This window comes from Protomyctophum parallelum, assembly GCF_964188405.1.
Source record: "Protomyctophum parallelum genome assembly, chromosome: 11".
Taxonomy (NCBI): domain Eukaryota; kingdom Metazoa; phylum Chordata; class Actinopteri; order Myctophiformes; family Myctophidae; genus Protomyctophum; species Protomyctophum parallelum.
Genome location: NC_139707.1, coordinates 16,361,383 through 16,375,600, shown reverse-complemented (window position 1 = coordinate 16,375,600; position 14,218 = coordinate 16,361,383). Strand labels below are relative to the sequence as shown.

The 14,218-nt window shown below is 44.2% G+C and overlaps 1 protein-coding gene across 3 annotated transcripts in view; it reads left to right on the top strand.

Annotated features, from left to right (window-relative positions):
* Positions 1-3,444: 3,444 nt before the first annotated feature.
* The window catches only part of bcl9 (BCL9 transcription coactivator), a 41,917-nt gene continuing 31,143 nt past the window's right edge, over positions 3,445-14,218 (top strand). For 2 of the 3 annotated variants that reach the window (XM_083776652.1, XM_083776650.1), the window contains exons 1-2: positions 3,659-3,950; positions 5,385-5,551. The gene's annotated coding sequence lies outside the window, so the exon portion shown is untranslated. Of the gene's footprint in view, positions 3,585-3,658; positions 3,951-5,384; positions 5,552-14,218 lie in introns of those variants that run through there. The other variant, XM_083776651.1, reaches the window with a different exon arrangement.

The following is a 14,218-nucleotide window of genomic DNA, read 5'->3' as shown; positions in this document are numbered from 1 at the left end:
TCATGTTTGTGTGTATGTTTGTGTGTGTATGTGTTGGGGTGAAGAATGTGCTCTCAATGAGACGAGGTGTTTTAGATCTGGTCTCATTAGGCAGCATTCCCAGGCAGGTACGGCAGGCCACACACTTGACTCACGACAGCCACGGTGGACGGCTGCATCTCGGCTCGGCAGAGACCCCGAGCTCGCTTCCCATCCCCGCCGCCGCCGTGCCTTGCCACTTTATAAACATAATAGACTCGCGTAATCATAAATCCCGCTCGTTAGAGGTGATCTAATCACGCCCGTCTCTGATTAGCCATTAACGGTCCAGTTAGTGGAATGGTGAAACACTGGTGGGTGGGCGCGGCTGCTTGGATCTCAGGGGCCTGCCTCCACTCGTTAATGATCAGTTAATTAACATTGTTTCATTCCTCCAGCGTGTTTACACTCACCTGCCATTGGGAGGAGGCAGAAAACACTGCTGGGGGGGATGCGTGCGTGTGCGCGTGTGTGTGTGTTGGGCAAACAAGGTGAGGCAGAGGCATGAGAAAGGAAATTGAGATGCAAAATGAAAGGGAAACTAGCATCTCTGCTTGTGGGAAATATGATGTCCTCCCTATACAGTTGAGATGAATACAGTAATGTTTACTCATGGTCACTTTGTGCTGCAGGTGCACTAGGTTGTCATGACAACCAAGGCATCCTTAAGGTAACAAGACAGAGTTTGAATGTGAGGCGAACGTCTAGCAATGCTTATAATGCCTGGACACAGGAGCATGCAGCAACAGGCAGATATTGAATAGAATAGACTACCGCAGGTGGCGTAGCATCCATCGCATGAGCCATCACTGATGATCTGTGAGGCAGTGCTTGTCTCTGTTACTCATAGCAACACTGCATAGTGCATACCATGATAATGGGCTGACTGATGATTGGTCAGACTGCCGAGCGCCGGTAAGTGACCTCATCGCTGCGTGAGTGAGCTCACTGTCTCAGTATTTTGATAACCCTGCCAAGCCGGGCCTGCTTCTCGGCACGGTCACACAACCTGTTGATGAACTCACTAAACAAGTCCAATCACTTGCCTCCCTACTGTAGGCCAAAGGGAACTCTCAACATCACCCCCACCCCTACGCACCCACCACCTCTGCCGGTCTGAGACTTGCTGTGCACTTGTGACAGTGAATATGCTTAATTTAGTCTACACATAGCAGACACTTATCCACAGTGCCTTACAAAGGAAAGAAGTGCCATAACAAGTAATCAAGGAATTCAGCTGCTGGGAGAGCAAGGAACAAGGAAGCCACATAGTAGCTGAAGCACGAATCATTTTAACTAGTCCACGACATGCAGATGGAAAGACCTTAGACTTAGAGACTCTTCTATTCTACACAGAAACATCCAGAGAGTGAGTAAATCTTTATTTAGATTTGAGTTTCATTCTTTTCTACAGTACAGATGACATGTCATGACATAGATGACTAAATTGCCAGATGATTATACAGGAACACAGCACAGCAGCGATATGTTCCCCTGGCCCCAGCCCTCCCTAATTAAAAACGTCAATGTAAAATACTGAGTGTTAAGAGTGCACTGTTCCGCCTTCTCCTGTGTCTACAGTGTATCTCCCAGCAGCATAAGTGTGCTTATTTAATTATAAATAAGGCAGATGGTATTAATGATAAGCGGACAGTCCATGGTCGTGTCCCAATTTAAGCACACGTGCACACACAAACGGACGCACACACCCACCCACCCACCCACCCACACACACACACGCATAGACAGACGTGTGAACAGAGCAACAGGCAGACACAAACAGACAGATGGATGGACGGGCAGGATGGCAGAAGATATAGACAAACAGACGGGCAGACTGCAGACCTATAGACACAGAGAACTAGAAAAGATAGACAGATGGCAATGCACACACGAACATTTTCTCCAAACAACCAACTCAGATGCACTCGCACACATTCACGAAAATGCTCTCATTTTCACATTGACATTTCATTATAGGGTTTTCCAAATGCCGATATAATGTACAAGGGGAATGGTTCGTCGTTTTTGCCATTTCCAATGTGTCAGCCAGCTATAGTCATGATGCCAGAGAGAGAGTCTCAATGCTGGAGAGATGGAACGTTGTCCTGAAGAACTCTGCTAGTGTGCATGTCTAGTGCAACCCAATCTGGGAATAGTGCCAGTCAGTGGGCTTTATCACACACACACACACACACACACACACACACACACACACACACGCAGAGAGAGAGAGATGTGGTCTGTCACTGATCTGTGCTAGCATGCACAAACATGTCCAACATTACCCTGGTCTGCTTGTCAAAAGTCACAAATATGCAGCACTAATGCAGATATTTTGTGTTTATGTCATTTAAAGGCTCCGATGCAACAGATGAGAGGCCTCGGGCCATGGCAAGTTTGATGCAGGGGAGAAGCATGCAAATGAACAAACCCATGTGAAGTAATGGGAAGAAAATTCCATGTGCTATGCAAAAAACACATACGGAAAGAAAAGGGGTTTTTCTTAACATGCAGCACTTTTCATGCATAGGCTACATGTGACACGCATGTGACATATATAATATATAAATGTCTCAATATGAAGCATGCTCTCTCGCGCACACACACACACACACACACACACACACACACACACAAACCTGACAGTGTATTGGCAATAATAGCTCTGTGTAGCTATGGGTTCACGCTGATTTAGCAATTATTCATGAATAATTTCAGCAAGAAACTAATGGCTCCCACTCCCACATATATAAACACACATATGCACATCTGTACATGCACACAAACATGCACACACGCCACACAGACACTTATCTACAAGCTTATCAGAGTGACAAGAGCCTCAGAGGAAGAGTGAGACATTAAGAACATGCAATGCCAGAGTGGTCCTTCTCAATAATTTATTAAGATACATTTCAAATCCAACTCAAATGTGTAGACTAATAATGGCGAACTGGGGATTGAATTAATGTGCAGCAACCTGCCAATCTTATTAGTTCTGTTGTTGTTTATCCTCACCTCACCGTGAATTTAATTGCGCAAACGTCTTGCACATAACATAATAAAGCAGAATTGGGTGGGAAACTTCGTAAGATCTCACCTGTTTGCGCGTTCGTTCGTGCATGATGCGCGTGTTTGTGCGTGCGTGCGCGTGTGGCATGCACCCCGGCCTACACAGGTCCAAGTTTGCCATTTTCATGTATCTAGTTTATTTTGATTGTTTTCTTGTACATCTCCCCTTTATCGTGTTTACCATTTCACTGGGGAACATTAGTGGCTCTGTGTCTCTCTCCTGTCCGACAGTAACATTCTCACTGGCACACAGACCTGACCTAGAATTGCTACTTAGAATTCGGGCTAAACCAACACGCTGGAACGGGTGGGGGAGACGACAGGAAATCTTGACTGGATGTAATGGAGTAGGACCACTGGAAAGCTCGGGCGAAGGGGGGAGACATATTTCTATTTTATAATGTTAGCCGTGATAATGTTGTGATCTGATAAGTGCACCGCACAGATCCTCCGCCATTGAGAAAAACGGGCATTTACGAAAAACATTCCAGGTAAGTTTTCGGGAGAAAGTGTCGCTGGCACGGCTCCCCTCCTGGCAGCGGTACACGCGGGTCCTCCTCCCGGGGACATCTCACTCCGGTATCCGTTCTTCTCTGCCTCTGTCCCCGAAGGCTGGCTACCAACCCCATCGTGTCTGGCCTGGCAGACAACCGAGCCCGTTTCACCACAATGCCGATTTTTTCCGCGCTACAACAGTGGATTATTATTCAGAATGTTTGCGGAATGGTGTAAAACGCGCGGAGCAATATTGGGTTTTTAACCCATTATACCAGAGGACCGCCCGTGCTTCGTGAAAATGGAAAAGGGATACAATGCAGCATGCATGTTCTACATTCTTCAAGATAATCGGGCCATTGGTATTGTATTTCTTTTCACCAGAAACGCATTTAATATTATTTCTAAACGCGCAGGCAGATTATAGGCCTCGGCTGCTGATTGTGTCGGCCAGCCTCTCATCTACCGAGCGAATTCGGTGGCGATTTAATTGTTACATTGTTACCGGAGCCAACAGAACTTGAAAATGCACAGCATTTGGCGTGGGAGGGGCCATTTTTATTAGACAAAGCCTAAAAATTGTATCTCATTATGTTCTATTTGTGTGCTTTGCGCTGGTCCAACGTCGTCGTTCTTGGGTCTCAGCCGCCGTGAGTGCCTCCCTCTCGGGGAAGACTTTGTTTGCGCTGGCCGAGGCTCCATGAATGCAAGTGCTGAAGTCCTCCCTTCCCCCCAGCTCTCTGGCGAAACAGGAACAACTTCTTTTAGGAAAAAAAGTTCCTGGAGTTTGAAGCGCCATGGAATACTTTGTCCGCCAAGCGTTGTCCAGTGAGGCGCTGAGATTTGAAGGGGATTCTGTGCATTGCTTGTTGTGTTTATCTACAACGGTTTAGCTTTGTAAATACACGTATGAAAACATTTTTTCTGCTGTCTTCTTGTGGAGCCCTGCTTGCGTATCTTGTTCAGTTTTGTGCTGAGTTGCCCTACCAAGGCCATATAAAGAGAGCATTGAACATGTCCAGCCCAAGGCTTTGCCATTGAAGTTAAACTTAAAGTTCTCAATGAGAAACTGGTTTAAAGGTCTTAAATTGCAGTGTAAAATGTTATTCAGAAGTTATCAGAGCCCCTTTAGTTCCAACTTCCAACTGGTTTAATTAACCATGAGGCCTAAGCAATTTGTTTTATTGAGACAAGGCTTTACAAGGACTCTGATTAAAAATCCAATAAATATTTATCTTGTGTCACAATTAGCCCATACACTATACATTTCAACTGTCCCCCTCCCCTCTATGAATTTGATGTAGCTTGTGCTTCGTTAAGTCAATAGACCTATGAAGTTATTGTAATTTAACATGTTTGTGTTGTCATTATCTTATCAATTTATCATTCATCTCTCCATTCTAAAATGACAGTCAAGTCTGTGAATTGCACTGAAAAGGTCTGTTTACTGACCCCACTGCTGTATGCCAGCAAGTTGGTGTTTGGTGGAAGCTGTGCAGGACATGAGGAATCACGAAAACCCTAGATATTATATCATACCCTGTCCCATAGTCCCTTGTGTGTACACGTGTTGATAACTGAGGAATAAATCGATGTTGGGGTAAAGGAAAAAAATGACTATGCTGTTACTGCAGCCCCAAAGGATCTGAGCTTTGCACCGGCTAAATACGCTGGTTATGTGTTTGCTACATGCTGGCCTTGTCAACATGAGGCAGTGAGTGCTTTTCCCTGCCTCTTGCTTGTTTGCGAATCACCGGTTGAACACAGTTCTCTCTCTCTCTCTTTCCCTCTTCCAGGTGTGAATGATTTGTGGCTGTAGGGTGTCGTGAGTTGACCAGGTTCAGTGCGCAGCCTCCGTGGCTGACTGGGAGGAGTCGAGAGGAGAGCAGACATCAGTGCCCAGGGGACCTGAGGCCTGGTTCTCCATATGAGGCCCTGCTGAAAGGGCAGGGGGGCTTCTGAGGTAACCCGGCTCACTGTCTTACACTTTCTCACACTGTTTCATACCCCTCTCTCTTGTCTTCTCGCTCTCTCACTCACACACACACACACACACACACACACACACACACACACACACACACACACACACACACACACACACACAAAACACACACACACACACACAAGAGTTCTACACTCCCAGATAAATAAAGCAAGTCACTTGCTTTAATTATCTGCACTGCAAGCATCATTGCAGAAATTCCCCAAATTGCTGGAGTATATACACTGTTACACTACTATGTCATTTTTAGTCCAAAGTACAGTGCAACAACATGTTTATTGCAGTTTATTCTTCCCACATGTCTTAAATGGCCATACACTCTTATTGTTATTTCATTGTCAAGATGTTCCATAATCCATGTAGTCTTATTTTGCGTTGAACCATTTTTTGTTTGTTATTTTCCTAACTACGTTTAGTTTTACAATATTGACCATGGCAGGAAGACCTTCTGCCCTGGCCTCATAGACGTAGCCTTGCCACCACTTGATAATACTGGGGAAATAAATAAGTCACTGTCCGTACTTAATATCTATCTCTATATCTTTGACTTTAATATATATATATATATATATATATATAGAGCTGCATTCTTATGAGAGGGAAGCCCTGAATTGTACAGGGGTTGCCCTGTAACATGACCCCAGTTGATGCTTATGGAAGCGTCTCATGACGAGGCTGCGTTACTTTGGCCCATCAGGGCCATGTTTGGTCTCATCCTTAGATTTGTACATGCTGAGGACATCAACCCGGTCAGGGTGAACTGCCTGAGAACACTATCCACAGTGTTTATTTGTCTGCTATCTAATCCAAAGAGTGTTAACCAAAAACCACAGTGAGGTGAAGCATGGAGGGGAAGTGGATATTGATGTGAAGCGGCAGGGGATTTATTTTCTTCTCTGTGGATTGGCCTCCCTTGTTTCCTTGCATTTGTTTGCTTCATGGGTTTTCTAATTAAAATTGCGCGGCTTACGTTGTGTGTGACATGGTAGGATGAATTTGAGGAGTGGTGTGTGTCCCTTTGCCTCAATGTGGGGAGACAGGGGGGACCCGCCTCCCCAGACACAGATGACACCATGTGTGTCTATCTTGCAGTTGACAGAGATGCTGAAGAGAAAATTGTACTTTGTCAAACGACCATGTCAATGTCGCATGGCAAAAATACATCAACTATTTTTTTATCCAGTTTATAATACATTGGCTGAGTTGTTTGACAACTATAAAGTATTAACTTTGATAATTACAGATGGGTAGAGAGACTGGTTCATATTCCCACCTACGATGTTTCTTACTAAAACATCCAGTCAACACCTACATTTCAATTGTTAAGTTAAGAGCAATTCATTGTTGAATGTGTATTGTGAAATTATTTAGATTTTATGTGCCAAGTCACGTGTACAGCCTTCAAAGTGTCATGCAGGTTGTTGGGAAGTTGGGGGTCATTTGGCTTCAGTGCTTATAGTCCCAATGATAAGTTTGTATATACTTGAATCTGTACCACATGTTATCTTTCTTAACCGATTTTGGGCGGGAACCCCTTTTGGTGTTATTGGCATTATGTTATGCTTTAGCTATTAAATAGCAGATCTACAAGCTTGTAGGTCTGCTATTTTTGAAAAATCAAAGAACGACTGACATAGAAACATAGCTTTTTCAGAAAACTGTCAGGATGTAGAAGACATTTTTTTAATCTGATCTCAGGTCAAAATGGGTTAAATGACTGCCTCGCTAAATCTTGTCAAATGTGCAACATATGCAAGAATGGTCAAATACTAATTACTGCGGATAAGAAACCTGCCACTAAAGCAAAGAGTGAAGTTTCTAAGTTACTCCCAGATGTCTTGTTTGCCATCTAGAATCATTGTCTTCTTGTTTGCCATCTAGAATCATTGTCTTCTAAAATTGTAAACTCACTGCCAATGAATTAGTTAATGCAACAGTAAATCAACTTTCTAAAACAAGATTTAAAAAGTATTTATCAATTTTACAAAACTTACAAATTTACAGGGCATTTCATTAGGACCTGGTTGGTCTTGACTGAAGTGAACCTACAGCTTTTCACCATTCCATGTACAATGAAATTTTACTCTTTCTCTGCTAAGGACGACATTGTACGAGTTATTATGCATCCAGAACTGCCAGTATTATTCTTTTACCGGTTCTTGGCATCTGGCAACGCTTTGCTTCCGCGTTGTGACATCATTGAATATTTTCGCTCCCTCCACTCTCTCTTTAGCGACGATTCTTAGCTCTGTTCTTCTCTGAATTGAAGCTCAGTTGGTGATCATCATACAATACGTACAGTACTATATTAGCGCTTCTGACGAAAGTAGCTAGCGGCTGCCCCTGAAATGAAAGATGTTTACTTCCGGTTTGCTGAATCGGCTTCAAAATAAGACCTCACAGCTGAAAAGCGTGGCAGACAAGCGACTAGCCTTGACTTTAACCTTGGTAAGGAAGGTAAACCCCTCAATACCTAATCAGGGAATATGAGTTTGAAGCTGTCATGGCAGAAAGGTGCTAGAATAAACAACGTATAGCTGCCACTATGGATTTATTGAGTAGTGATACTGCATATTTCCACCTCTAGTGGTGGAGATGGGCAGCTCTTGTCTCTTGTCTTTCACATGAATCATACAAAAGCCTGGGGTTCCCCTTAAAACCTCAGACATTCTGTAGCCAGTCTGCAGACCACGTCGTTTGACTGCAAAATGAAGGCAATCAAACAGCATTGTTAAACATCCCGTTGTTCTTGGGATTAGTGGCGTGTCTTGGTGTGTGTGTGAGGTTTTGTATTTGCGAGTGAGCAGTGAGTGGGTGGGCTTGTGCCTGGCTGTGGATGTGTCTGGCTGAGTTAGAGCCACTACCTGTCACTCATCTTTCATGTTACTACAATATGATTGACAGTTTTGGAAGAGGCGGACTGCTCCTGCTGGCCTGAAACGGGTCCTTTCAAATGGGTCCGCTCTCCTTCTGGAACCCACAGGCTAACGTCACCTCAACTGGCCATGTTAAAGTCACCAACCGTTAGCCTACTATAATGCACTGTTTTGCCACAATGTCTAGAGGTTGCATAGTAAAATCCTTGGTGATAATTGAACTCCTGAGAGTGAAAGAATTGACCCTTCAGGATCAGACTATGTCCTAAAGGTATCCGGAGAACTCGCCAGTTTACCAACTTGTGATTTAGTGCTATTCTGTTTTACTTCACCTTCATTTAAATTGCATTGAATTACATACTCACCTTTTTATGATCTAGCTGACCATTTAATTGCACAAAATATGTTTTGATCACTTTGGAAATTAACTATAACATCTGTGAGTTTTTGACATACTACACTGATGAAGACAGCATGCTAGCATAACGATGAAGACTTTTCGCCGCAGCGACTTGGTAAACTGGCGAGTTCTCCGGTATCCGTCCCAAAGACTTGTTTTAGGTGTGATTTGGCTCACTTAATTGGTGTTGTGATGAACTTAACCTGTTTTTTGCCAAATGATTCTTGGCAGAGGGCAACAGATGGGGATTCACATTTTGCTCTTTACTCTACCACCACATCACAGTCAAAGGACCTGGTTTGTATTTGAAATATTTTTGCTATTTACAAGACAGTTTATTTCAACAATAGCGCATGTTCCTTAATACCTTTCCGTGTGGGGTGTGAGTGGTGTGACAATACCAAGGCTTTGGTTGCAGTGTTTGTAGTTTGACAGTGGAAATGATAAGACTTGTTCAGTCCAAGTCATCGTAATGCCATAGTGTGCATGATTTGTGATTCATTATTAGGATCCATGGTGTTTTGGGCATATGCAAAGTAAACTATGGTGTTTTTGGCCTAACGTTTTGTAGGAGCCCTTTAGCCAGGATTGTCAAAATGGCGATTTCTGTAAAAAAAGAGGCCTATAAATGCCAAAAAAAAAAGAAGTCAAGTAACAGTTTCCCAGAGGCAGTCTTTCTATTATTATTCAAATTACATGGTAATATTGCCCACAAGTCGAGGGTTTTAAATTCATTATTTTGTACAAAATGATCAAATATTTGTTGCTATCCTGACAAAAGTCCCTTCTCCCAAATACTTCAACAGGCATCCTGATGGCAAACAAGCCTCATTCTCCAATTTACTACCAATGTATCCTGAGTTGTTTTCAGCTAACATACCTGACTTATGTGGTCAATGATTGTTATTGCTTTTCATTGAATTAGGCTGCAATATGCTTAACCACTTAAGCACTATTTTATATACTAGTTTGTGTTGAGCGACAGAAGTCACGGTCACGATGTGAGCATTGTCTGTTGTGAGCTTGTAGATCTGATCCGCTATTTTAGATTTTTATTAAATCTTTCGACATTTTATATATCTATTATATATAATGACATAGCCGAAATATGGATGCCAGGTACTTATAATAAGAATAATGGGGAAATAACAGGGGTGTGATGTGTTGTTGTTCTTGTGGAACATTTAACTGTTATTATGCCAGAAGAGAGACGGGCGCTTTGGTCAGCCATTAAACCAATGGTGGATGTGGCAATGTGGCATGTGGGTATTTGTTTGCGTGCGTCTCTTTCTGCCTGTATATTTAATTGGGCAGGTCGTTGCCAGTGTGTTTAAAATTCCACGAGAATGACACACCAGTGTAAACTGGGGTAATTCAGGGACAGACTGGCTCATGTTCCTCCAGGGTGCTAATTTTGGTCCTACGATAGAGCAGAGGAGAAGAGACGGGTGCTTGTGAGTGTATTTTCATTTAAGATGTTATTTTGGTTTAGTGACTTTTAGTTTCGGTACAGCCGACAGCACGCAGTCAAATCCTGAGTGTTTAACTTTTTAGTTAAACTCACTCAAATGAACCTTGTCAAGTGGTCTTCACTGTGGCAAATTGTTCCTATCATTCTCAGTTGTATTCTGAATAAGAAATAATTGGGGAAATGGGGGGTGGTTGTGTTCAAGATGTCAGATTTCTGTCTGTGTTTGTGTTCTCAGCACTCGAGAGGCAAATTATTTTGTTGTGCTCTGATGGAGGCCTTGCACAGCATGGTTTTGTAAAGACCATCGATTCAAACGCTGCTTCATTGACTGAAATATTTTGTCGTCTTTTAGGAGATTTCGTTCTTTATGTCAATAGAGGCAATCGGTTCGTGGACCTTTCTGTGTGCGAGGAGCGAAACACCCCCTTTTCCACTTCACCTCAATGGTCCGCAAAGCCTCTGAACGGGCCGACCGTTGGGATTTCCCACAATGCTTTTAGCCACAGGGAGACGTCCTCACAGCATGAGCAAGGAAGGAATGTGCCCAGAGTGTGGGAGCGACCGTAGGGATCGAGGGAGGGAGTCACGGACCAGAGAACCCGGTCAGGGAAGGGGGTGAGAGTGAGGGGTGTGTGTGTGTGTGTGTGTGTGTGTGTGTGTGTGTTAAGAGCTGTGTGTCTGTTACAACAGTAGTCACTTGAACAACAGATCTACTGCTCACTGCATGATACATGGCAACATCCTCAAGTGTTCATTTAACTCTGGGAGTGTACAAATGTAACCACATGGGCAAACGGGTTGATTCGGTTACATTTGTACACTCAGAGTTACAAAGGGGTAAATAAACAGGATTTTACAGAGTAGCAGCCGGCTGTGGGAAAAATAATAATTCTCTAAGCATGATCTGCCCCTTCTCTTTGTGTGTCTATGCACATGCACGCCCATGATAAACCACAGTTATTGTGTCCGTTAGGCAGAGAGATACTTTTTGTTTCAGGGGTGTTCTTAAAAAGCCTCTTTGTGCCGTAGAGGCGAAGAGTATTGAATGTGTGTTAGCGAGATGCACCCACTTAGACGGGGACAGAGGGCAGGCAGAGGGAGATGGTCTGCAGAATGGAAGGGTGCAGCGTGTGTGAGACAGAGATCAGAGCAAGCCGGACTGCTGAGTGCCAGTCCTGCTGCCAGGGCTGGCCGCCATGCGTGGCACCGTGCCCAGGCTACGCCAGCAGATGTGTCACTAGTGAGTCAGCTATGTGTATGTTTCTGCCCGTGTGTTTTTTGTGTGCACAGCACGCACACACACACAAATGTCAATGACGGAGAGTAGAGAGACACACACACACACACACACACACACACACACAGAGACAGACACACATATGCACATACACAGTGAGAAGAGAGTGAATTGTGTAATGGGTTTCCTCTCTCGCTCTCTGTCTTCCCTTCCCTCCCATGGGTATGTCCATGTCGGTATCACACTCCTGTCCCTTTCTCCCGCTTTCATTGCCACCTCCATCATCGTGACGGACACAGAGACAGGCTCTGTCACCGCGACATGATGTGACAAAACGTGACATTACACACATGTCACCTCCCTGGGGATGGAAGCTATCGTCTGCCAGACAGGAGAAGAATCGAGGGAGGTGGGAGTGGGCGAGGACTGGAACCGGGAGAAGAGTGGAGAGGAAGCTGGGAGTGAGCGACGTGTGGGGGTGGAAGAGAGAGAGAGAGAGAGATAGAGGAGGTACCAGTGCTCGAAAGACCTGTTAAACTCAGCTGGGTTGGGCCTCAAGTGAAAAAGTGTGTGAGAAAGAGATATGTTGCTTGCTGTTGCACACTGGGAGTAATAGGATTTCTTAGAATGCGGAACAGTTTAAAAGTTCACTGTAAATATTTGACATGGCTCGCTTTCGGGAGTAACAACAGAGCCGAGTCATACTAGCCGTGTGTGAGTGAGTAAGTGTGTGTGTGCGTGCATGCATGTGTATGTGTGTGTGTGTTGGTATTTGCTACGGTAGATGTATATGTCAAAACGCCTCATCTGTGGCGTCACTGCTCTATCTTTAGCACTACTTGGCATTCCAGGCGTTCTCTGTGTGTATGTGAGTGCGTGAGTGAGTGAGTGTATGCGTGTCATGATAGCTCTCTGCAGGGTGTGGCATATTTGGCCACAACTCTCAGGAAGTCAACTTCAACAGGTGAGTATGCAGGTGTGCCCTACCCCGCCAGCAAATCCCCAGCAAAGTACTGCATGCACTGTGTTCAGTTTCAGACTGAGAATCATTGATATGGGGTCAATGGGGATCAGGTTAATCAGAATTGGTAGTGCAGTCAATTGACCCCCAAGAGGTCTTCAGAGCAACATCTTGCCCCATGAAAATCATTTTAGGCTTTAGTTTGTGCCCCTCTCTCCCACTGTTGACTGGCTCTAGCTGCATTGAGAAGATACAAACAGACATCATAGCCTACTACTAAGCCCTACTTAACTGCATTGAAAGGATTCAAATCGGGTAACACCTTTGGTCTATTCAGAAGCAATGACCATCAGCGCACTGCGAGTATGAACAACCCCAGTCAAATTCGTCCGTTCATTTGAACAGAGATGGACAGCGCCGCGCGCGCGTGTGTGAGAGAGAACGAGAGACGGTGTACAGTTTTGTTTGTCAGTGACTAAATGCACAGCTACTGTTTCCTTCACCAGTACTTATCTTGCAAAGCTTCCAAATTGCCTTTGTGATATCTACGGGCTTCATTTGTGGTTAAAACCAACGTATTTTCACAGAAGATGTCACAGAGTTAACAAGCTAATGAAATGAGCTAACATGGCTTTAAGGTGGACTGACTAAAGGTAGACCAGCAATTCTAGACCCAACTAGTTTGACACCATGTCATAACCCCTCATCAGTCTCAATGAGGTGCAGTCAAATAATATCAAATATCCCCAGTATGTAAAAAGAGTCAAAGACAATACATTGTTGGATAACACAATGAGCGCCGGGATTTCTTTCAAAAATAGGAGCTCAGGGCTCATTATTTTTGTTTGATATCAATGAAAAAGCGCTAGGACCTGTGTACACGTCCTCTGGATCCATCGGTTGTATTTAATATGACGTTTCCACACGTCCTACGGTCTGAATGTAAATAAGGGATCATACTATTATCATACTTTTATTTTAAACCAATAAACCAAAGACACAGACAAAGCTGCGAACTATATATAATTTAATTTGCACCCCGTGTCCACAGACACACACACACACACTGCGTTTTAGGAGCGGGAGGGTGCTTTGGAGATCATCTTCACGCGAATCACTATCTAATACGCCGACGGGTCTCTCATGCGTGCATGTCTACGGTAATACAGGTTGTGTTATAGTACACATGGCTTCATTCAAACAGTTAAAACAGGTGTGTGTGTGTGTGTGTGTGTTCGCTGTGCCTCTACAACACGGCCACGGGACGCACTCGTGCGCATTAGGCATGTGGAAAATAATCGATACGTATCGATACAGACGTGCGCGATGCGAGTGCATCGGTTCATTCACTGTGTATCGGATACAATTGACGGGTGAAATCTCGATGCATCGTTCGCGGAGTGCTTGCATCGGTAAAGTTCCATGGTTGCACGGTGCAACCATGGAACCTTTTTTCATGTTGCATTTCAAGAGTTGGCTTTGTACGGCGCTTAAAAGGTCTTTAAATAAATTAAATAAGAAATGCCTATGGGAGAATGCATTGGGTTTTCATTTCCTGGGCCACTCGTTTTTCTGAAAGGGGGAGGGACTGCGACGCTCTATAAAGAGCACCCGCGACTAACAGAAGTGAGCCCCACGCATTAAACAAGAGAAGCTGTCCGAGGAGCTTTGTCCGTCGAT